Raw genomic sequence first — 25,144 nt, forward strand, 5'->3', positions numbered from 1 at the left:
GGTAATTGATTGCTGTGATGGTGTGTGTTGGAACATGTTGTATTTTTCCGTAAGGCCAGCGGCTGAGAGGGGGCTGGGCTGCTGCAGCAGATGAAAAGTTCTAGGACCGTCCAACCTTAGCAGGAATTCCCAGAATTGTAGTTCCTAATTATGACATCCGCGGAGCAGAGGCCCAAAACCGCCCGCCCATCACCCCAACACCCATTACAAAGACACAGTTGCGTTACCACATGCACGCACAAACAAACACGTGCACACATTCCAATTACCCCTCTGCAAGCATCATCACAGACAAGACACAAAAAGTGACAGGGAAATGGATGAAGATCCTCAGAGCAGAAGAAAGCTTAAGATAAGAAGTCAAAGAGGATGGAGCCTGTATGTCAGAGAGTGGCTTGAAGTTGACAGGTCAGTCGTTGCTATTTTGCCTTTGCCTTTCAAAGATATGGTCCAGTTCCTGGAGGTCTCTGGGATTAAGTAATTAAAGGTGAAGAAATACAGTGGTCCAATTCCAAAGTCCGGATTTACAGACTCGTGGACTCTGGTGTGCGTTCTCGTGAAATTCATAGGACTTAGGGTTGTCCCAATGTCGAATTTCAAAGGGCGTGAGGGTGTGAGTACACACTTACCGAGCCCTTTCCTTGAGTCTGCATCAATGCAGATGTCACCAAAGGGAACTACCCACAGTTCAAAGCGTTGTGACGTTTACCGTGGAGACCATAGGGAAACACGACAAGCGATCACGGAACGGACCTGTTGTCCAGCTTGTAAAACAAGAGTTTGAAAAAATTTGGAATCAGGCAGCCGTCTCCTGTGCCTTGGCCATGTGGAAAGCAACACACTTAAAATGAACATTCTCAAACCGGCAACTGTCAGCAACCAAAGTAACATGTGATCTCGTGAAGCGCTGTCCCAATCCCATTTATACCAACTGTACCTGAGCCCATGTTGCCTCACACACTCACTCACTGAGCACATGAGATCAATTAAGTCTGCAACTCTTTAGTCCTTAGTCCTCAGGGCTCAATTTGGGATTGTGCCATTAGGCTAATCTCAGTTGTCAGTATAGTTCACACTGCAGGCGGAATAATTTAAAGGTATTCCTTACTTCAGTTTAACCTACAATAAGAAATATTTTTGGCCACTTGGGGGAAGCAGAAACAAGCTCTCAACACAACACTAAGATATTATCACCTTTTAACTTGATATGGAGGACTTGTTAGCAAACAGTTGACTATTTGCGCATCCTTTTGGAGTTAGCATTCATTTGGAGTTAGCATTCATTTGGAGTCGTGTTTCTGCTCACCATGACAAGTGCAAGTCCAGTATTCACTCTCATTTTAGCACTGTTTTTGGCCTCTACCAACTCTTGAGGGGAATATCTGCCTCATTGGCTGCTAAATGCTCCACTATGTTCACCAGCGAGTCTGTCCGGCAGTCAGTCTGTCAGCAAGCAGTCTGTTTTTAGAGCTTCTTTGCTAAAAACAGCTGTGTTAAAGAAATAGAAGAAATAGGAAAAATATTAAAATTCCTTAAAGCCTCTTGTTCCCACATTTCCCATCCACATCAAGCAGTCTAGGGCTGGTTAACTGGGTTGTCAGCCTGGCCCCTTAATTTCATGTGCCAGAAGTGCTTTGGGACACAAATTCTCTGGTGTGAGTTGTGGGAGGTACGAACTGAGCACGGGTATTTCTTGTTTGCTCTGTACATTTTGTTCCTTGGGGAAATCTCGCTGATTAAGTGCTACTATTTTGACAATATGTCAACGGCTTGGCAGCTCTGTAAACAGCAGTGCTGACCAACATGTTCCCAACCTCATCCCAATGGCGTCTGAAAAAAAAAGGTTAGACTGCTTATTTTAGTGCTGCTGTCAGACTGAAAAACTGTAATGAATCGTTTTAATTAAAACCCATGAAATGCCCTCTCTTTATTCTTTTTTAATGCCTCGTCTGAATAAATCTCTGGTGTGAGCATCAGTGAGTTTGCATGAATTCTCTATGACACATCCTAAAATGCATATGTATGTTTCTTTATTTTTAGGATCGAGCCTCTGGCCAGACCACTCTGTGAGTCGCCGTGGGGATAGAAGGGCCCTTTATTAGAGATGGCACACAGGGTCCTTCATAAGGCCCACATGGGCACTTTATAACATCTGACATAAGCATTTGACAGTGTGGTTACCAATGCTTGTGGTTGATGCATGGCTGATGGAGTCCAATCTTATGGGGATGGAAGGCTCGCTCTTACTCACTTTCTCTCCCCTCTCCACTGCCCTTCAACCAAGAGAAGGGGAGAAGGAAACAGACAGGGAAAATGTAAAAGTAGAACAAGGAGAAAGGAGAAAATCAAAATCTAGTGATGCTGGACCACAAACACACAGAAGCAGTTGGATAAACACCATGAACTTCATATAAAAGCTCTGAGGGGGCTTTCGCTCATAAAAAAGCTACTAATTATTGTAAGCCAATGCTATATTAGCATCAGAGGTGTTGGCTGACTTTAATAATGTGTTATAAAAAGCAATTCCCAACGATGTGGGTGTTTTCTGATCCTGTGCCCCTATCGGCCTCTTTGTTACTACTTTCCAGAAAGACAACTGACGGCCGTCCATTTCTGGTCTGACAACTCGTTGGCTAAGGTTTGATCTGGTTTATCTCCTTGGTTAAGGTTAGGGCAAGATCAGGAATTAGGTTAAAACAAGGGTAAGTGTCACCGCCATGCTAGCAGCTCTGGGACAGTGAACATAGCAGAGCTTTGAGTGAGATCTTAACATCAGCATGAAACCATGAACACGCTAACACAATGAAAATGACAATACAATGCTGATGTCAAGCATGTTCACCATGCTCACCATCTTAGTTTAGTGTTTTAGCATAACATTTGCAAACTACCACTTGGTCTGGATCAGCGGAAGTGCATTTTCAGGATAATTGCCAGATGTCCCTCACCTTCCGCTCTCTGTGTGTTGCCGTTCTCAAGAAGAAGATGAAGAAGAAGAAGAAGAAGAAGAAGAAGAAGAAGAAGAAGAAGAAGATTTGGATCATGTAACAAAGCAGGCTTGCTTAGTCCTTTTCGGGGAAGGGGTTTTTAAGATTTATAGAGTAAATCTGGGACGTTTTGGGACCAGTTGGAGAGTATTACTATGGACAAAGAACACACGGCTATACACTGGTAAGAGAGCAGAATTACATTTATCCATTTATCCAACTAATTTAATTGAGCTCACTTTACTGTATTATGTGCACAGTTCATGTAATATTGTATGTGGCGTTTTCTTTTGCAGGATGCAAATGTTACACCAAAACTAGTTCCTTCCGGACACCATTTTGCTGAGCCACCGTCCGTTGCTGTGTCCGGTGCTTGGCCGCCCAAGACGATTGGGATTGGTTTAAACAAATGCAAACAACCGGAGTTGTTTTCTCCTTTCCCTGAATGTATGTGTGGTGTAGCCAGACCTTACTCCATAGTGCTGTGAAGATCTGGTCAGGCCATGCAAGACTAATTAGCACTAAACACAAACTATACAGTAGAAACCACCAAAGGTATTGGTAATGGACCTTTAATGCCAGTACCAAATTTCATGACCAACTATCCAAATATTTAGTTTATCCAATAGAAATATCTTCAGCAAATATTCTGTCAATGTATCCAGTAGATTTTAAGATTATTCTTTAAACAAATGAATGGTAAAATGATCACCAAGGTCAGATGGCTTCATCCTTTGGGGACCATGAATGTCTGTAGAAAATGTCATGACAGTCCATCCTGTATTTATTGAGTTGTTTCATTCTGGACCAAAGTGGTGGACTGACTGACCAATGGACTGGCATGTCCTTCTCTAAAGCCAATAATGTCTTGGTTAAGGTTAGAAACATATTGTGGTTGGGCTTAAAAAACAACATGGTTGAGTTGTTGTTAAGTTAAGGGGAGGGCCATGATAAAAAAAAAACAACGTTGACAGCTGGTAGTAAAAGGGAAAGCAAACACCAGTTGCTTGTGTCACCCAAACATCCATTTAGACCTCTTCCCAAAGAACTTTTGCGGTACTTTAACAACATCACGCTACTTCCACCTTTGCTTCTGACAGGCAACAGTCATAATTCGCGCCGCCACACGAGGTCCATCTCAGAAAATCGTAAACATAGGTCATTTAAGGCAATTGAACAAACAACCAGTGCTGTAGTTTTCAGTGTCTATATTTACCCAGTGTCGTCCAGGTCAGGAATGTTAGATAACCTGCTACCAGTTTTCAGGCCATGCCTAAGTGTTTGTGTTTGTATCCGTATGTGTGAACATTCCTTGCATGGCCAAGCATCAGAGCTGAGTGCACAGAGGGGGGTCAGTGGAGTGCTTGAAGACCAACTCAGTGAACCCTGGAATCATCCTTCATCATTACCTCGTGCTGAAAGATCACAGTGAGAGAGAGAGAGAGAGAGAGAGAGAGAGAGAGAGAGAGAGAGAGAGAGAGAGAGAGAGAGAGAGAAAAAGAGAGAGGGAGCAGGCTGCCTTGAGTCGTTAATGCACACACAGAACACACTTTTATCCAGCTCACAATCCCTGATCTATCCCTTAAACCCTTACTTATCCATTGCCTCACGGCACATTTTATTGAGTCATGTAATAAATCTGTTCTCTGTGTGGTTGGTTGGATTTCAAGGCAAAAATGTATGGTATTTGTTTTGTCTGAATCTAGATTTCTTAACCTATTTCACAAAGATTTTAAAGTCTCAAAATTCTGTTAGATATTTACAGGGGCCCCGAAGGTCAAAACCCAAAAGCATTTCCCAAAACGAAACAACCTTTTAGAAAACAACACAGCATTTCACAAAAGGCAATAACATTTCAGAAAACACACCAGCAAAGCAAGAAACAAAACGACATTTGGTGAGACCCAAACCGGAAAAGGTAGGTACGTATTGGACGGTGATTCCTCATTGCTGATTGGATGCACTGGCTGTCAATGAACGGTAGTTCTTCTCCGGCGCAAAATGAACCTAGGGGTTAATAACACATGGGTACCGAGTCGACCGTTCTCTGGGATATGTTTGCATGCTAATCGAATGTGTCTCTAGCTTGAAACAAGCTAGCGCAAACTGCTGATAAAGCTTATAATGCAAGTCTTCGGGGCACTGGAAAAGTAAAAATAAATCGCTATTTTATACCACTAACAAGGCTCAAAATAGCACCACGCTTCCACGGTAGCATAATGAGGGTCTCTACATGTAAGCCGAGGCATTGAGAACTTTGTAAGTGTACAGACAGTTCGTTGAAAAGATAGTTTATAAAGACTGTAGCGTTCACGCATGCAGGCTGGCGCCATCTTGGGAAACAGTCATGACCAGTGAAACCACGAATGCCCAGCTTGAGCTATGTTACTGGTTACTGGTTGCACGGCGTTCCTGGTCACATACACCGGTAATTAATGTTACACAACAGCGTTCACCACAATGTGTTTCAAAGATAAAACGTGAGACGATACTTTAGCTGAAGAGAGAGTTGGAAAAGAGGCTATGATGAGCTGGGGTAACTGGACATCTCCTTCATAAACCATCAGAATATGGAGTTATAACCGACCAGTCTGATGTGTGTGTACGGGTCTGTATGTGTGTAACGTCACTGCGCCCTGACTGATTTATCACCCTATCAGTCCAGCTGGGTTCAGATGCTGCTGGGATTTAATGAACTGAAGCAGACACGTTTTATCCAATATAAAGCAGCTGTGGACAGCAAATACTGAATCACCTTCAATGTAGACTGCCTTATTAACGTTTGGTATGTCACGCTATTAGTTTCTCTTTTCTTGAAAAATGTTGTTTTGTTCTCTAAAACAGTTTTTTTTTTTTGTGTGAAATGCTTTCGTGTTTTGACCTTCAGGGCCACTGTTCATATTTATTCTGTTTTCAAGAGCATTGAGTAAACTCAAAATAGATCCTTTTTTATGTAATTAAAGCTCCTTATTTTTAATCTAAATACAATGTGTCAGAGGTTCACGCATGCACATTTGACAAATCTCCTGTAACCCTGTTTGCATATTAAGCAACGACAAATAGCATCTCGACCCCAAGGTTAAGAACTCTGGCGTAAACATTTGAAGCTCTGCTGCTCTTGTGCAACAAGTTGAAATAAACTGGACCCGTAAGTTGTTGTAATGTTGATGTCTTCCTCCAGTATCAACCTCTTGTTTGGCTCGGAACTCTCTATCAAGTGAGACCACATGGCAGATTGAGACATTTGTAGGGTCCAGGGAGCCTCAGCGCAGCGAGGTGCAGCTTAGTTTTCATGACATTGCGATGGTGGGCGCCACTCATCTTCATGGTTGCAGATTCCAACCCCCAATCTGCTGATTACGCTGTCTTGGCCATCTCAGCGTGCATAATCATACCTGTGGGTTGGACGGGAGCTGCAGACAGCTAGTGAATTGAAGTTGAGCGTTTATGGTGTGAGAAGCAGCCCGGGGTCTGAACATGGTTTTAGCGGAGTCTGTCACGGTAGGTTTGGTGAGACAGGCAGACAATGGCTCCTCCGGTCCCTCTGTGGTTATATGCTTCTGTGGTTGGAGCTGAGCTTAAACTTACAGTATGTCTGTGGGCTAATGCTTCTGGTTAACAGCTAGCCAGCCTATATGTGTTGTGGGTTAGATATAGCTGCTAACCCAAAGACCAGCTTTTTTTGTGAGACCTATGCTGGATGAAGGTTCTGTGTGAGTTCTTCGGTTTGGGTTAGAGGCGATTGGCCTGAGGAGCTGAGGATGTAGCAGACATGCACCGTGGTGGGAAGTATGTGGTAATTATTGTGTTCAGGACTGCCATCTGTCAACTCTCCCCTTTTAGATATTTACTGGACCCGCATTCCTCCTGCTGGGTTGGTGGATGGGATATACTTTGTACTGTATGTGTGTGTATATGTCTGGTAAATGCATGCAATGCAGTACCCAAACCCGTGCATATGGTGTGCACACCAGATTCTATGCCCCGGGCCATCTTCCATCATGATACCTTATTGTCCAATTCTTCTTCTCTCCCTCCCACTCCCTCTCTCTCTCTCCCTTTCCTATTTTCCCGTGGTTTATGTCTCCTCTACAGATTCAGTTTGTCTTTTTGATTTATTTACATTTTTCAGAGACGCAGTTATTCATTGAGTTTACAAATATATCTTTGTCTGTTTATGTGTTGTGTGTATGTTAGATTCCAAACATTCTCCTTGTAATTATGTGAAAAGAATTAGGTGCATTAGTTGTGTCTGTTTGCAGACTTATTGGGGGGGGGGGACAAAATCCTTTTTGCATTTTTGGTTTGTGTAGTTAGGTGCGGTCTTCCAAAAAAGTTAATAACAAAATCTGTAATGGTGTGGGTCGGGAAAGGGAAGTTTGGGGTCCTATGCTGGAGCTGCTGCCCCCGCACACCAACCCCAGATGAAGCAGATGAAGATAGATAGATAGATAGATAGATAGATAGATAGATGTCATGGTGTGAGCCGGGTTCACCTCCACAATTTCCATTTGCATGCCCACTTGGACATGGGCAAGTGTTTTTTTTGTTTGTGCAATATAGCTGGTAAAACCTTTTACAAGTTTGTGTTGGAACTGATTTCACTCTGCAGGGAGCAGTGATGGACTGGCCATCTGGCAAATGCCAGAAGGGCCGCCCCCTATGGGCCACTACTGATAATTTTTCTTTGATTAATTCTTTTTTTATTTGTATAATTTTTGGGCATTTAAGGCTTTTAATGGCAGGACAGCTGAAGAAGTCAAAGGGAAGAGAGCGGGTCAATAACATGCAGCAAAGGGCCGCGGGTCGAAGTCTAACCCGGGCCCGCTGCTTATATATGGGCGCCACATTGAGCTATCCGGGCGGCCAATCTTTTTGATTTTGAGAAGTTATTTCATGCATGCAGGCCCAAATATTTAAGATTGTACTGTGGCGAGGTGCGTGGAAAGATTTGTTAGGAAGGCAGAGTTACTAACTTTCAAGCTAGGTTAGTGACAAACTAATATTTGATTCTATTCTTTTTGAGTTTTCTGTTGGCCTGCCTTGTGTGTCCCTGCTGTTTTCTTTTTTGTGGCTTTCAGTAGGCAGACAGTAACCTCCCGCTCTGACGAGGCCAGGGTGTGTTTCATCGCCAGTCTGGCCCTCTCTTGGTTCACCTCGGTCAGTGAGGGAAGGCCTAATTTCCTCTCCTCATATTCCGCCTTTGTGGAGCAGATGAGGAGGGTGTTTGATCGCCTGGAACAGTCGGGCTCTCCGTAGCGCTTTCCTGGCTGGCTTTAGTGATCGGATTAAGGATCTTTTGGCCACAGGGACGAGCCAGAGAGCCTGGACAGTCTTGCTGACTGGGCTATTGACTTGGATAATCATATCCGGGAGAGGGATTGTCCTCTCCCGGTCCTGCCCTCTGCCATCTCAGGTCTCTGCTTCTTTGCCGTCCCAGCCACGTCCTATTGTCCCTCCGGCACCCCCTTCACCGCCTCCTCAGGAACCAATGCAATTGGGACACGCACATTTTAACCCCAGAGGAACGTGATCGCCTTCGTCAGGCCGGGTTTGTCTGTACTGCGATAAACCCGGTCATTTCATCTCCTCCGGTCCCGTTCGCCCAAAAGATTCGGCTCGCCAAAGGAGAATTTTTTGTTCACTCTTAAACGTGGAGACGGTGTCTACCACCGGAATCCAGACTGAGAGCCGGTTCCACAAGAGAGGAGCCAGAGCTTTCAGCTATCAGGCTCCTCTCCTGTGGAACCAGCATCCTACTTTTAGAGACTCTAGGAACCACAAGTAACTCTGTATTCTGGGAGCGCAGTGCTTTAGTGAGACAACAAGGTACTGTGATACTGTGATATGATGGTGCTTGACCATTTAGAGCTTTGTAGGTCAGGAGAAGGATTTTAAATGTAATTCTGGATTTTACAGGAAGCCAATGCAGAGAAGCAAGTACAGGAGAAATTTGAACTCTCTTCTTAGTTCTTGTCAGAACACATGCTGCAGCATTCTGGATCAGCTTCAGCGACGCCGTCCCGCTGACGGGACCATTTTCTCCAATTAAGAGAAAACCTTTTCTCCACTCATAAATTGCCAGCATTAAATCTTCACAAACACACTCATGCAGCACACCATTTGAAAGCTTAAAGTCTCATGATTCGATTAACACACAAACAAAGCATAAGATGACTTAGTTATAGTTATATTCCTGTTATGAAGTAAAGAAATACAGAAAGATACTGCGCCGCAAGTGTCTAAAGTGGAGTGTGCATCCATACCTTTTTCCTCGTGTCTTCATTCACAGCGGTGAAAGATCGGCAAAAACATTTTTTTCCTACATTGTCAACAATCCAAGGAATTACAATATCCAAGGCATTTTATCCAAAACGTGTAGCCCATCTGGTATGTTCACAGTAGTGTTTTTTAATCATTTGCTTTACTTTGACAGAAATAGAAATTCTCTATTCTAACCTCTTTAGCTCTGTGTCAGTAAGGCCTAAAATCACACTGACACTTGGAACAAAAAATTGAGAGTGTTAACTTCCCAATGACCTCAGGCACATCCCAGAGGGGCAAAGTATATGGGAACTGTATCACTTTTTTTGGTAAAACATTTAGGCAAGGAGAGCATGTATGTTTAAGTGTGTTTGAAGAAACTTATTTGAACAACCTGTTAGCATTGTTTTAAGACAGAAGGAGCCTAATTTTGACAAAGGTGAAAAAAGGCTGTTCTTGAGGATTGTTTTAGATGAGCGTTAAAGGATATATCCTGATCAAAAATAAGTCCTAGATTTCTGACAGTAGGGCTGGAGGCCAGGACAATGCCATCCAGCTTAGATATATCCCTAGATAATGAAGTTTGGAGGTGTTTAGGGCCCAGCACAATAACTTCAGTTTTGTTTGAGTTTGACATCAGAAAAATATAGGTCATCGATGATTTTATATCTTTAATGCATGCTTGAAGTTTAAATAACTGACTGGTGTCGTCAGGCTTGATTGTTAGGTATAATTGGGTGTCATCCGCATAAGTCAATTGAGTGTTTCCTAATAATATTAATATGGTGGGTTTCCTTTAATGCCAAGTAAATGTTCCAGTCTCTGTAACAGGATGGTATGGTCGATAGTTTTAAATGCAGCACTAAGATCTAGTTAGACAAATACGGAGACAAGTCCTTTGTCTGAAGCAGTTAGAAGGTCATTAGTCATTTTCACCAGTGTCTTCTGGAGCATCTTGGAGAGAAAGGGGAGATTAGATATAGGTCTATAGTTTGCTAAGACCTCAGGATCAATGGTGTTTTTTTTCAGAAAAAGTTTTATCACAGCTACTTTAAATGACTGCAGTACATAACCTGGTATCAAAGACATATTGATCATATCTAATAAAGAAGTGTTAACCACGGATAACGCTTCTTGAAGTAGCCTTGTTGGGATGAGGTCTAAGATGAGGTCTAACATGAATTATTGCAGGTCAATAGGATAAAAGCAGTCTAAGTACATGTCAGGTCTTGCCATTCTTTCTAGTGGTCCAACATTTTAAGGTAAGCCGTTTGAAGTTGAGGGCAAGAGGTGATGAATTTTACAATTGTGATAATTTTATCATTAAAGACACTCATAATGTCATCACTACTCAGAGTTATATGAATAGATGGTTCAATAGAGCTGTTACTCTCTGTCAGCCTGGCTACAGAGCTGAAAAGAAAACTTGTGCTGTTCTTCTTTTCTTCTATTAGTGATGAGTAATCTGGCATTTCTGAGGGCCTTCCTAAATGTTTCATTATCTTCTTTTTGAGAGGAACAACAGAGTCTAAAGTCGTCCGTAGCAAGGCTGTAGCAACGTCAACCAAATGATCAATTTGGGAAGGACTGAAGTTAACATAAGAGTTCTCTGTTATATTAGTACATGTCATCGAGTAAAATGCTGTCAAATTTAGCCATAGCGCTCTCAGACAGGCATCTAGTGTAGAAGCTTTTATCTAAATTCGTATGGTCGGGTACTAGGAATTCAAAAGATATTAAGGAATGGTCTGATAATAAAGGATTCTTCGGAAATATTATAAAATCTTCAACTTGGATGCCATATTCCAGCACAAAGTCGACGGTGTGTGGTCTGATGCACACTCTGAATAAAACCAATTGAATCTAGTAGTGAGTTGAAACCAATACTAAGGCTATCGGTGTCTACATCCACGTGGTCATTAAAATCACCTACAATAAGCACTTTGTCGGATTTAAAGACTACACCTGATAAAAACTCTGGACCTGGTACTTGGTAAACAGCAACAAATATAATTGGCTGAAATGTTTTCCATGTTGGATGTTGAATATTAAAAACAAGGCTTTCAAATGAGTTATGATTTAGTTTAGGTTTAGGATTAATTAACAGGCTTGAATCAAAGATGGCTGCAACTCCTCCACCCCGGCCAGAGCCTCGAGGAATTTAAGTATTATTATGACTCGGAGGAGTGGATTCATTTAGACTAACATATTCTTCATGGCACAGCCATGTTTTGGTAAGACAGAATAGATCAATTTGATTACCTGATATCAAGTTGTTTAATACTAGTACTGCTTTAGAAGACAGAGATTTAATGTTTAATAGTTCACATCTAATTTTCCTATTCTGTTCTATCAATGCAGTGGTAGATTTAATTCCAATTAGGGTGTTAAGTATAGCTCCTCTTTTGTTTACCTTTGATTTAAACGATCTGAATTGGGGGACAGACACCGTGATTATAGAACTATGAGTGGGCGACTGCTCTAACGGAATAACAGAGAAGCCCGTAGCACTGCACCTCTGATTACTGATATCAAACTTGGGTTGTCATGGTTTATGACCGATAATAGACTTGGTCAGATTTCTTGATATGAGAGCAGCTCCATCAAAAGTGGGATGCTGTCTCTCCTAATCAGACCAGGTTTTCCCCAGAATGCCCTCCAGTTATCTACATAGCCCACATCATTAGCTGGGCACCACCCCGACAGCCAGCGGTAGGAGGATGACATGCGGCTGTACATGTCATCGTTGATCAGGTTTGGCAGGGGTCCAGAGAAAACTACTGAGGCCGACATTGTCTTTGCATATGCACAAAGTGACATAACATTAACTTTAGTGATCTCCGATTTGCGTAATCGGGTATCATTACCACGTACGCGAAGTATGATCTTACTGTATTTACGGTTATCTTTCCCAGCAGCTTTAGATAGGATTCCACATCACCCGCTCTGGCCCCAGGGATTGTGGCACTGCAGCCGCTGGAGCCGCCAACTTCACGTTTGGTAGAATAGAGCTCCTAATAACCAGAGTTGGCTTCTCAGAGGGTGCATCACTGAGTGGGGAGAAACTGTTAGAAACGTGAAGATGTTGGTGGTTAGCCATAGGCTCTGGTTTAGCGTGACCGCTATCATGTGCACTCCACAGTTTAGAGCTAGCACTACGCTTCTTTCGGACAGTCACCCACTCGCCCGGCTGCTTGGGGCCTGCCAGGGGACTGCTAACAGAAGCTACAGTCTGTTGGCCCGCACCAGCTAAGGAAGCATATGATTTTGATTCCATGGTGCGGAGCTGTGCCTCAAACTCACTAAACCTACAAGACAAGCTACACCTCTAGAGCAGCAAACAAACTACATTTATTACATGTATCTTTATAACTAAAGGAGGCAGAGGAATAGCTAAACATCTGACACAGAGCAAGAGAGAGCATGACAGGGAGAAGAATTAGCCACTGCCAATGTCTAAGATAAAGTAAATATCAGCGTTTTAACAATTGTGAGATCAGCGAGGCAGTCGCTGTAAGAGAAGATAACTATACGTGCTTGAGTATAACTAGTGTAGTTTGAATGCAACCCAGACATTAAGCAGAGTTAAGTACGTCTTTGCTAGCAATCTACCGTCCGTGACACAGGAGCACCGGAAGTGAGACAATACGCTTACCGTAAACGTCAGGGATATGTCTATTATGTCCATTAAACTGCTTGGGTTTGACTTTTTCTTTGTTACTTTGTGGCTAAAAGAGAAACAGTGGTCGCAGTTTTAGTGGAGTGTAGCTTTAGTGGATTATTATAATCCATTTAGCTAACAAAAATATTATTTTACCAAAAGCTAAAGACCCCTGCAAAAGAAAATAATGCACAAGAGAGCCATAAGGGACAAGAAGAAAGGCAAACAGGGACAGGGACAGGCTGAAGGTCATGCAAGACAGGCAGACATGAGGCCAGTATCACTCTCCGGATGTCCTGCCTCACTAGAGATTGAAGATACACGATCACACATAGCAACATTTGTCTGAGATGGTTTCTTAAAGCTCCAGACAGGGCTGCCTACCATCCCCTCACCCTGCGACATGCGGTGATGTCAGAGGAACGACTTATGCCTGACAGCTACTCTTGGCAACATGCCAGACAGGGTGGTCAGTAAACATGGCACAGGTCTCCTGTAGCTTGTTTCGATGTTTGAAGTATGTACAGCAGGCGAGGCCCGAGCAGTGGTCTTGGCTGTCATGGTTGGACCCTTGAAGGAGTCTGTGTTGTTATAGGAAGGGTCCCAAGCCACGGCATTAGCTCTTATTCCCCACAGCCACTCATGACAAACCAGCAGGCTTCAGATGTGGCTTTTCCACACACACAAGAGCAGAGTGGTTCAGACTAATATTTTATAGACCTGTAAAAACAGCACCATAAACAGAGGCTTCACTGATTAACACATGGGGGTCTTGTCCTCCAATGATTTCTGTGTATGCAGCCATTGAAATTCTGTCATCATGATGCTAAGTGTTTAACCCCCACGTGTAAAAGGAGGTGTGTAATTCTATGTATGTGAACTAAGAAGTTTGTACAACCTGGCAGTAGGTGGCAGTAGCTCAGTCAGGAGTTGGGTTGGGAACCGGAGGGTCGCTGGCTCAAGTAGTGGTACCAAAGTAGTATGAGTGTGGACTAATAGCTGGAGAGGAGTTCACTTCCACTGCCAAGGGGCTCTTGAGCAAGACACTGAACCCCCCCCCCCCCCAACCGCTCAGGGCGCCTGTTTACTCACTTTGACATCTCTCCATTAGTGCATGTTATTCAGGCCCGTGTGTAGTGTAGTGTGTAACAGAGTGTACATTGTAATTTCTCCATAGGGGATCAATTAAGAGTATAAATTAAAATTGAATTAGGTGTTGCATGTCCACAGCGTTCGGCATGGATGTAGTCTCCTTAGCACAGTGCCATCTCAGCCTTTACATCTTTCCTTGAAGGTCTGGCTTTCTCATGGCCATAAAGTTCATTTGTTGGCTGCGTCTCCAACTGGCTCCACTTTCAAAATAACACTTTGCTGAATCAAAAATTCCAGTGAAAAACAGTTCCCTGAAACACCGTATAGTGGACTGTTCCCAGAATATGTTGTTCCTAGAAAACTGGGTGCTAAATCTCAAGAATGCATCTGAAACCAAAATGTGGGCCAAATGGTTTCCACAAAAGACAAACTTGGGCACAGCTTGACACCAATACTTTTTGGACTACCTAAGAGAGGAGAGGAGTAAGAGGAGAGTGTCTTATATCGTGCTGGTCATGATTTGGAGTGCTGAGATGATTGATCCTAAATCAGGGAGCATTCTCCCTCAGCAATCTTAATGGACTAGGTGGTGGGCACTGAGCACTGAGGCCAGCATTGTTTTCTGAGTTGCACACACGCACAAACGCACGCACAACCTAACAAAGATACACACACGCACACACGCACGCAACGCCTAGCATGAGTACCACCACACATGAATGGAGATAAATGCAGTGAGTGCCTGAGGTTTCCAACGTGGCTGTGTTATATGAGTAAATGATTAATCCGCATAGTTGGACCCCGTCTCCTGTCCGCAATGGCATACTCCAAGGCCACACAGCTGGTACCAATTTGCATGCCCCCACCACATCGTGATCCAACTGCATGTGTTGCAATCATGGCTTATCTCTGCAGTAATTCACTCCTTCCTCTCATGCTGAGGCTATTCTTGGCCTTTCTGCCTCTTTATTTTTAGTCACGGCTGCTTGTCTGGGTCATTGAAGTGGTCTTGATTTGGTGCGTCAGCTCAAAGCAAAGGAGCCTGGGTACTAAAAATGTCATAAATCACCCTTGGGATGCATGCTTTAGTGTAGTCACAAACCCTCTGACCGACACAACAACTGCTTTGTGTTGTTTTGTTTCCCTTAAAAGCTGCCAATGTTACTATTCACCTGGATGTCGTGAAACCAAGAATGCATCTGTGTTATTTTTTGTTTCAGCTCTTTCGTGTGACTACTTAAGTTGGGGTGTTCATTTACATGTAAAAGTATGTGCATGTTTAACTCTGCCCTTCAGTTCATCAGGTTTAAATGGCATCTTGTACAAAAGAATCTGGGCCCTATTAAAGCTTTGGCAAATGGAAACACAAATAAAAATAGCTTAAATCTTAATTTGAGCGTGTCGTCTTTAAAAGACATCAAAGTAGTCACTCATGGGACATGTGCTGTATTTCCAGGCTGCGACAGACCCTGAGGTAACCTCACCGGAGGATGAATGGCCCCAGGGCTCCTCATTTGATGACCCCATTCACCGTTCGGCGGGAAATGAACTCGTCTCCCCGTCCTGTGTGTCTTGGCTCGTCCCTGGGTTCCTGGATGGACTGAGAGCCACAGGGAACATAATAAGATTAACATAATGGAGTTAATTGATCAAGTAAAGTTCAGTCAGGGGGTAAATGTGCTCACTCAGTTTGTTACTTGCTGATTACCTCACTCCATTCATCGCTTCATACCTGAATCTGAGCTCTCAGGTCACATCAGATAGTACTGACAGCTCCCTTTGTCTCATTCTGTTGCCTTTTCTTTGTGCAGCTCTCTTATTACTGTTGGGGTCATGGAAACCAACGGCAGATGGACAGTTAGCTCTGGGTCTTGAGATGAATGTAGATTAAACATTTCTAAAGATATTAAAGGAATAGTTTTGGTATTTTAAGATATTGGTTTGTTTGCTGGAATAGATTGATACCACTTTCCTGTCTGTATGCTAAATATAATTCTACAGCCAGGAGATGGTTAGCTTTGCTTGGCCTTCACAACGACTCTTACTAAGCAGGAGTATTTCACCTGGATGGGCATGGTTTTGCAGCACGCAGCTGTGCACGCTAAGGCTGGGTTCACATAGCCTCACGCAGTCCAGCAAATATGTATGAATGAATGTGAATATTGTTTTTTTATTATTGTTTCATGCATACGATAAAATATGCCCACACAGGGTTACAAAACACCATTACCTAAGGACCAGATGCCAAAGTAACCACATACCCTAAACAAATAAACCTTCTAGTTTTTGCCAAGCTTTAGAAACAAAAGTAACCTACTTATATTTATTAAATTTAAATAACCACTCCAATAGGTCATGACTTGTGCACCAGAACATTACAAGATTTTGAACGAACATTTCATGTAAAATCGGGGCTCTTAATTCATCATAATATGGACAATACAGGAGAAAATTCCTGTTCTCAACTGAGCCACCAACGATTTTCTTATCAGACGTCTTAATAATTTGCTGTAACATATAGTTCAGGACCAAAATAAGGTTTGATTTGAATATGAGTTCATAGTTTTGGTTTTGGCAAAATGGCTTTTGACCATATTTTTTCAAATCTTACAAGTAACTTACTTCTGATTGTGTAATGCTGCAAGTTAAATTATGACGATATATATATATATATATATATATATATATATATATATATAATATATATATATATATATATATATATACACACTACCGGTCAAAAGTTTGGGTTCACATACAAATTTTTATTCCTCTCCATTATAGACAGAATACCAGCTGATCTGAGTGGGGGGCTGATCTTTAATGCAATATCTACATTGCCCATTATCAGCAACCATTCACCCAATGTTCCAAAGGCACATTCTGTTTACTAATCTGATATCATTTTAAAAAACTAACTAGAAAAACATTGGCGAACTCTTTTGCAATTGTGTCAGCACATAATGTGATCTGAAAACTGCTGCCCTGGTTAAAAAAACAATGCAACTGATCTCAGCTGGTATTATATATATATATATATATATATATTATATATATATATATATATATATATATTATATGGCAATTCAACTTCTTCAAAAACATCATATATGTCATTTGTGTGCTTTGACCCAGAGAAACACCTTTTTATTATTCCTATTATCAGACATGTTAAGCAAATGATTCCATTAATTTCTCATAATTGAACCAGGAATCCAACCCATATCACCTTGAACAGCCGAAATAGGAGCCAATTTATGAACTCCTAAAAAGTAGCGAGCAGCTCTATTCTGAACAGAGTCTGCTGTTTTAGAGTTTTAGAGCTTTTAAAATGCCAATCCCAGATGCATAAGTTAATATGGGGGAAATGCATGCATCATAAAGCTGTGCATAAATAGAGTACCCGAGGTCTTTACATACTTTAAGTTTGTTAACAACAGACCCTAACGCTCTTCCAACTGAATTAGCAAAGGTTTTAATACCAGCTTCATAGGTTTAGAATTCATCAAGAGTAAAACCCAAATATTTATACTCGGATGTATACTCCAGTGATACAGTCCCAAAAGTGAACGTCTTCCTGCTTCTCTGGATACCCTTTTTTCCTGAAATGAATGATTTGTGTTTTACTTTGATCTATTAATAACCTCCATCTGTAGCACAGTTCTTTAACAGATTTAACATTGTTTGTAAGTCATCTTATGATTCAGCAAGAAGAGCAATATCGTCAGCATACAACAAAACACCCAAAGTGAAATCACTTAGATGTATGCCTAATTTAGATCCTTAATTCCAAGAGCTAAGTCATTTACATGAGTGGGAGAAAGAACGTCACCTTGTTTAACACCTAAGGAGTATGAAACCAACCAGTTTGTTATGTACTTCTTTACAAGCAACAGAGCAACTACTACATAAGGATTTTAACACTTTATAAAACCTGCCATCTACTCCGGCTTCTATAAGCTTTAGGGCAAGTAAATCTCTCTGAATCCAATCACAAACCTTATTAAAATCAACAAAACAAACAAAATTAGACTTACTGTCTGCTATTCTTGATCGGATAATAGTCCAAATTGAGTAGGTATGGTCAATGCAGGCTCAGTTTTTTTCTGAATCCATTCTGCTCGCCAACCAACAGATTTACAGTTTCTAAATATTTATTTAGCCTGAAATTCAAAATACTGGAATATAATTTTTACACTGTACCACGAAGGCTGATTCCCCTGTAACTGAGCGGTACTCTTGGGTCATCTTTAGATGATTTTGGGATGGGTTTAATAAATAGATTTACACCATGTAGAGGGAACAATGCTATTTTTAAACAAAAATTAAACAAACGGAAAAGCACAAACAAAAGTGATGAATTTAACGCCTTATTAGGAAATTCCTCTACCCCTATAACAGTTCCCTCTTCCTCCGACATAATATTTGAATTCAAAAATCAATTTGATGAGGACCCATCTTTGTCCATTTTTCTCTCCAACTCATCTGTTAGATCAGATGCTTCTCTAAGGAAAAATCAACAAAATCTTGTCCCTTTAAAAAGGACAAGCTCTTTCCAATTTTCAAGAATATCATTACTTAGGAGAACTTCAATAGATATTTTTTCTCACTCTCCTGGGACCAAGTTTATTCATTTCTATCCAAAACTGTTGCGGATTATTAGTTTGTAAATAATCAAACTTTAATGACGATCCTCTCCAAGATGTTCTTTTACAGAATCTTAATTTCTTGTCAAATATAATGTGTTTACCTGTATTTGTCTTTCAGCTGTTGTCTGCTCAGAGTCGCTACACTGCAAACATTTCGTTTCAGTCGATTTCCTTTCAATCTACAACTTTTTAAGGTTGGAGTTCCAATATGGCTTAAAGCGCCTTCTTTTCTGATAATGATAAAAGTCTCTTGATTGACATTTATCCATGTCCGTATTTAACAAATCATAAAGCTGTTCATACCATCTATCAACATCATTATGTGTATTTGTGCATGTTTGGAGTTGTCTAATAAACAATGCAGAGCAACTCCCTCCCTCTTACTGATATTGATGTAAAATTACCATGATTTGAATTAATTCTACCATTTGGAACAAAGCTTTTAGATTCCAGAAAATCAAGAAATGATTTGCCATGGCTATTAGTACTCAGATCTAAGGCAGCTCTAGGCTCAATGCAGTCCTCTTTATTACCAATGCGTCTATTAAAGTCACCACATATGTATATTACATCCGTGTCAAATTAATATACTTGGGAAAGCAAATGACTGAAAGTGTATTACAGTCTTTTTCTTTTGTAGAGCCTTCTGGCGATAAATAACAGGAGAAAATCCCAAAACTGTACTGCAGATTTCAGTGTTGAAAACGCACTCCAATAATACCATCCATTGACTTGTCATATGTCAATATTCATGAAGTTCATTTCTAAGCAAAACTCCAACTCCTCCTGAGCCCTTTGGGGCTCTTATATGCCGATTTCTGATATATCCAAACCACGAGTGGTCAGTCAAATCAATTAAGCTGTCACCTGGTAGATGCGTTTCATTTAATGAAATAATATCTGGGTTAAGGGACTGCAATAAACAGGTTCAAAAGTCACTGCTTGAAGTAATCCATCCATTTATGTTCCAGTGTACCATTGATAAACAAAAACAGTCACTTGTGGCAAACAAGTTGTCAGCCGCGTCTTAGCGTCTTCTTGATCCAGCAGCAGGGTCACCTGTCACACCTGGTGCCTCCGGCGGAGCTCGCATGATGAGCTTCCCATTACTAGACACATACAAGTCCTTACCAGCAGGTAGTTCCTGTAGTAGCGTTTTAAAATTTGATTCCATGATACGATTGGTGCGGGACTTTACAGAGTGGACAAATACCTTTTTACTGCGGTTTGGATTTCAGGTGGTGCTTTCGATGCAACACAGCCACCTTCTCCTCCTCAGAAGCAAACGCAACTTTCACCACTCCGGGTCCTGGGCCTCTTGCTCCCAGTCTCTGCATTGCAACCGGTGTCAGAGTTTGTTCACAGGCACAGCCCTCCAACAACAACTCTTGTGATCGAGCCTTTTCCGTGGTGGCTCCAAGGCTCTGGAACTCTCTCCCTTTAGCCTTGAGAGCTTTGGATTCTGTGGAAACTTTTAAAAAACATCTGAAGACACATCTTTGTAGACAAGCTTTTAACTAGCAATATGGCTTAGTATTTTATGTGTTGCTGTTTTATTTTTATCTTTTTTTACTGTAAAGCCCTTTGTGACCCTTTTTGACTGTGAAAAGTGCTTTATAAATAAAGTTTACTTACTTACTTACTTACTTACAACTCTGACACTTTTTCAGCCAAATCTTCATCTTCACTGTACGACAGGCCCATGATAACTATGGACACATCAGGATCACACTGGTTGGGAGATCTTGAGTTGCTTAATTGAAGCTTTTCTTCCAGCTGGTCCAGGCGTGATTTTAGCCCCAGGCGTGATTTCCAGATCAATACTTTGTTGTATTTCTTTGACACATTTCTTAAATTCTCCTTTCAAAATATTTTCCAGGGATCCATACAGTCTATCCACCTTATTGCTCAGCTGTTTTTTAATGTTATCCATCTTCACCTGGATCACTTTCATGTCTTTCAGTAGCAGATTTGTTACCTTCTCTTTTTCCAGCGCTCAGTCGCACTTTTTCGGCCATTTGAAACTTTTGTTAAACTATGTATCTTCCAAAAGTTATGAATTAGAAGTAACCTGGTAGCATCTGACGGCCATCTTTCCTAAGTCCTCCCTGCCGAAAAAAAGTTGAGACAGATTCAACTTTTGGAGAAACACAACCCGACTCCATCCTGTGGTGGCCAACCATGTAACCGGCAGCAAGAGTCCCGTAGAGTAAACAATAAAGATCCCTGCCTCTATCGCTGCCACAAGAAATTAAAAAATATATATTAGGGCGAAAAGACAAAACACAAACATTTAACTGCCCAGGGGTCTCATTTATAAAACTGTGCATAGGATCCTTACTAAAAGTGTACGTACGCCCAAAAGCCAAAAAATGGCATACGCCAAAAAAATGTAGAGTTATAAAACTGTGCGCACGCACATCTGTAAGCAATGTTCCCTTTATAAGTTACAGATTACCCACAAGTGTGCAAATGTGAATCAGCTTCTTATCCCACCCAGCACATGCCCATTTTTAACCATAAATAGTCAATTCAAAGCGCCTCGTGAATGCTGATAAGTACGTTAACGACCCTGGCAATTGTTCTTTTGTGACGCCGAGGCATAAAGACTGGCAGAGAAAAAGCTAAAAAACCTCTCAGACGCTCTTGAATTGCTGCAAATCGAATTATAGTTCCGGCCTGTTCTCACACAGTGTAGGTAAACCTGACTCCACAGGCATTACGGCACTGGGGGGCAGCTTTGATATATACCAGACCAACAGGTATGTGATAAGATTAACCTGAACTATATTATATCCAAACTAGTCTTAGTGATAAAGTTGAAGAATATAATATTTATATAAAAGGCTTGCAAGGGCCTGTATTTGGACCGGGAGGGACCGGGATGGCACGGTTCCGGCGCGATGTCCTCTCTACTGGACCCAATTCACTACGTACATCCAAGAGCACAGCTTTAGGGAATTTAAGTCGTCCTATTAGCCAGTCATCGTCATGGTCCCTGAAGTCTCTTTCTCTCCTTATTCTTCCATTTGGGGTTAGTCCTCCTGATGATCCAGCTAACTCTAACCCTTAACGGCTATATTTTCAGACTTTGACATTTGATTATACAGTATATGCACAGACATGTAGTTATTTACACTGTGTTCGGCCATTATCCAATGCGAGGGTATTTGATGCTATCCTGTGTTCCCATCTCCTCCTCCTGTGCTCTGCAGTGGACGATGGGACGGTGAGACAGCGCTGAATAAATATTGAGAACGATTTTTCATTTTAGATTTGAGTTGGATTTTACAAGGTGTTTATGGTTTATTATCACTCAGTACAAGCGCAAAAAACACTGCTGGATTGATCTTCATGATAACGTGGATGATATGGAGAGAAATGCGTGTGAGAAATCAATACTTGAAAATATTAAGAGCAATCACTATTCCCACATTTACTTTCTGCAGTCAGACTTCAGTTCACCACCTCACCATCTGCGTCGCCAATTCCCATCGTCACCGAAATGTGCGTACGCATGGGTCAGCGTGCGTGGGAAGTGGCGTTCGCACTTTTTCAGCCCTGTGTTGTGGTTATGGCCCATTTATAAATGAGACTCCAGGAGTTTAAGTAACAGCTGATTTTTTTCCTGCAACAACCTCCAGGACAAAGCCCAGTCGCTCCATCTCTTTTCCCTCTTCCTCCTCTTCCTCCTCAAAATGAAGCTTGTTGGTAATGTTGATATCATAAAAACGACAGATGGAAAACACTACTACTTATGCTACATTAGGGGGTTAAAGAGCATGACAGGACTTCACACAATTTTGGCATTTAGGTGACATTCCCACACTGCCACACAACCCTTCCGTGAATTGCCAGACTGTTTCATCTAGTGTGAATGCTGCCATCCGCTTACACATGATAAAAACGCTTTGCGCTGGCTGTGCTATTATTTTCCTATGAGGAGAGTGGTTGAGACAACTCGGAGGAAGCGCTACTCTTGGTGTGGTGCACCGCTTAAAATTCAAATGATTTCAACTTTAACCTTGTTTCCGCTGACAATTCCAGTGCAACCAATGAGATAAGGAAGTCACCAGAAGCACTTGTCAAATGTGTTATCGTTTGCAGGAGATACTCAGCAGGATGTGACGCAGATTACACCGTGTTAAAGAGCCGGTTTGTAATTTGGTCATAAACAACCGAGTCTCATGCCGTTCCTTGAACTTGTCTGACAATTTCTGCATCTGCCATTATCGACAGTAGTGTTCTGAATCTAGACATCTCTCCAGGGTAAAGTTTGATAACCGATTCAACTGATTCAGATATTTTGCATTCTCACACACAGCTCCGCCAGGTGATGTCTAGATAATTTCGGGTTTGCTGTGGATGTGTGAAAGAGGCTTTAATGTTAGCCTTAGTCCGTGCACGTCAGACCCTAAAAGTCCGGTCTTCAATGTGAAGTTCACCCAATTTCCAATTCAAACAAGAGCATTTGCTACAGGTTACATTCTTCCAGGTTAAACTTCTGCACTATTGCCCCATCATCACTTTCATACAAATCTTTAGGGAGATCATATTGGGATTGAACAGAAGCCCGGTCTCTGTCTTTCTGCAGCTCTGAAACAATAAAATGTGGTATACTGGTTGAGGATAGGGAGAGGAAGAGTAAGGGGAATGGATGGCAAACCAAGGTCAAAATAATTACCAATTCTCATACAGCAGCCAATGAACTCTGACAAAGGCTGGGGGAGAGAAAGGGATAGAAAGCACGAGGGATGAACTAAGGTAACTAAGGTAACGTAAGGTATCTGTGTTGCCTCATTAAAATGTCTCCACAGGATGAACCTTATCCTCAGCTCGGGGAGAAACTACAATCTCCTGAAAGGCTCCAGCTTGACATTAGCTTAATAATGTGTGTGTATGAATGCGCAAGTGTGGGTTTTTGCAGTATGTGTGTGAAAATGTGAGCGAGCGGAGACAAAGAATGGTAAAGCAAAGACAGAGAGAGAAGCTGAGAGAGGGTTGCTCAAGGTAGCTCCTGTTGTGGCAGATAAGCGGCCATCGGCTATTCAGGGATTTGCCAAGATGCCATGTTTATTCTCAGAGTTACTTCTAGGATTACATTTATTTGAGGCATATTTGGATAATTTCACTTATGCATTTTATGATTATAATGGCATTGATCATTATGTGAATGTGGATCCATAATGGCTAATAGATACAGTAAGTAATAATAAGTATAACTATGGCTTTCAAAATATCCTTCCTATTAACTTAGTAACGCTTTATCATGTCAGTAACACGCCATGGTTGTAAAACAATCCTCTCTTAATAAATTGTAAATTAAAGGATTTGGTTCAGAAGCTATGCAGCTTTTGTATAGAAGGAAAGGGATTTAACGAGCAGAGGTAAATTTATTATGAATCTAGTTAAAAAGACAAAGTTGTGCTAGAAAAGGATAAACATCAGCCAAAAGGAATTTTTCATACCTGGGTGTCCACATTGTTTAGGCGGATTAATGAAGCGTTAAAGTAGTCCACAGTTTGGGAAATATGCTTACTCCCTTTCTTGTTGAGCGTTAGATGAAAACGCTGTAACTACTTTCATTTCTGTGTGTTAGCAATGAAGCTGAGGCCAGGAAGTGATTAGCTTAGCTTAGCACAAAGACAGAAAACAGGGGCAAACAGCTAGCCTGGCTCTGTGAAATCTTGTCGTCACCATGAGGTTATCATCAGGACTCATATAGGAAGTCACTGGGCCTGGCTGCTGCTTGCCAAGGCTGTGTCTGAAATCACTCCCTATTTATTATATAGTTAGTCTGGATCAACAGAAGTACAATTCAAGTATCAGTTCAAGGATAATTCCCCGACACCATGCCAGATAATTGGCATGAGCATTGCATTGAGAGATGATTTTATGGAAAGTATCCCATGCCAATCTCTATGTATGGGGAAGGGTATGTGATGATGTGGGGTTATTTTAATTCCAAAGGCCAAGGGAACTTTATCAGGATACAATAGTAACCTGGATCCATGAAATAACTGGCCTTTAGTAAAAAAAAATGTGCCTGCCTCCATGGAAATTTAACATCGGTGTGTGTGTATACTTGCACTCTGTATTTTGAGAAAGAACATTCATTTTTTCACAATACATTATTCATTCACAAAGAAAATTGGTGTCTTAAAGGTTTAATTTTTCCTAAATTTTTTTAATTAAGATGTTTTTTTTATTCCTCTTTTTAGTCAACTTTAGCATGGGTATGTAAACTTACTAGCACAGCTGTATCCAGCGTTTTCTTTTGTGCGCTGCAAATGACCCACCAAAAGAAGTTCCTTCCTGAGACCATTTTCACTGACAGCCACTGTCGCTGTGTACGGAGCTTAGCGCCACCCAAGACGATTGTGATTGGTTTAAAGAAATGCAAACAAGCAAAAGCGTTTTTTTCTCCTATCCCAGAATGTGTGTGTGGTGTTGCCAGACCTTAGCAAAAGGTCAATTAGATGCAGTCAGCA

General features: G+C 41.6%; 2 long non-coding RNA genes across 2 annotated transcripts; one reads left to right on the plus strand and one right to left on the minus strand.

The window, feature by feature from the left end:
• The first annotated feature begins 1,609 nt into the window (after positions 1-1,609).
• Positions 1,610-25,054, plus strand: LOC116696659 (uncharacterized). Its single transcript, XR_004333797.1, has 4 exons — positions 1,610-1,620; positions 19,343-19,348; positions 21,347-21,351; positions 24,922-25,054. It is a non-coding gene; the product is annotated as an uncharacterized LOC116696659 (long non-coding RNA).
• LOC116696660 (uncharacterized) lies at positions 4,969-15,546 on the minus strand. Its single transcript, XR_004333798.1, has 3 exons — positions 15,536-15,546; positions 12,845-12,846; positions 4,969-5,399 (listed from the first exon to the last, which is right to left on the minus strand). It is a non-coding gene; the product is annotated as an uncharacterized LOC116696660 (long non-coding RNA).
• Positions 25,055-25,144: the final 90 nt, after the last annotated feature.

Source organism: Etheostoma spectabile, chromosome 10 (genome assembly GCF_008692095.1).
Source record: "Etheostoma spectabile isolate EspeVRDwgs_2016 chromosome 10, UIUC_Espe_1.0, whole genome shotgun sequence".
Classification (NCBI taxonomy): domain Eukaryota; kingdom Metazoa; phylum Chordata; class Actinopteri; order Perciformes; family Percidae; genus Etheostoma; species Etheostoma spectabile.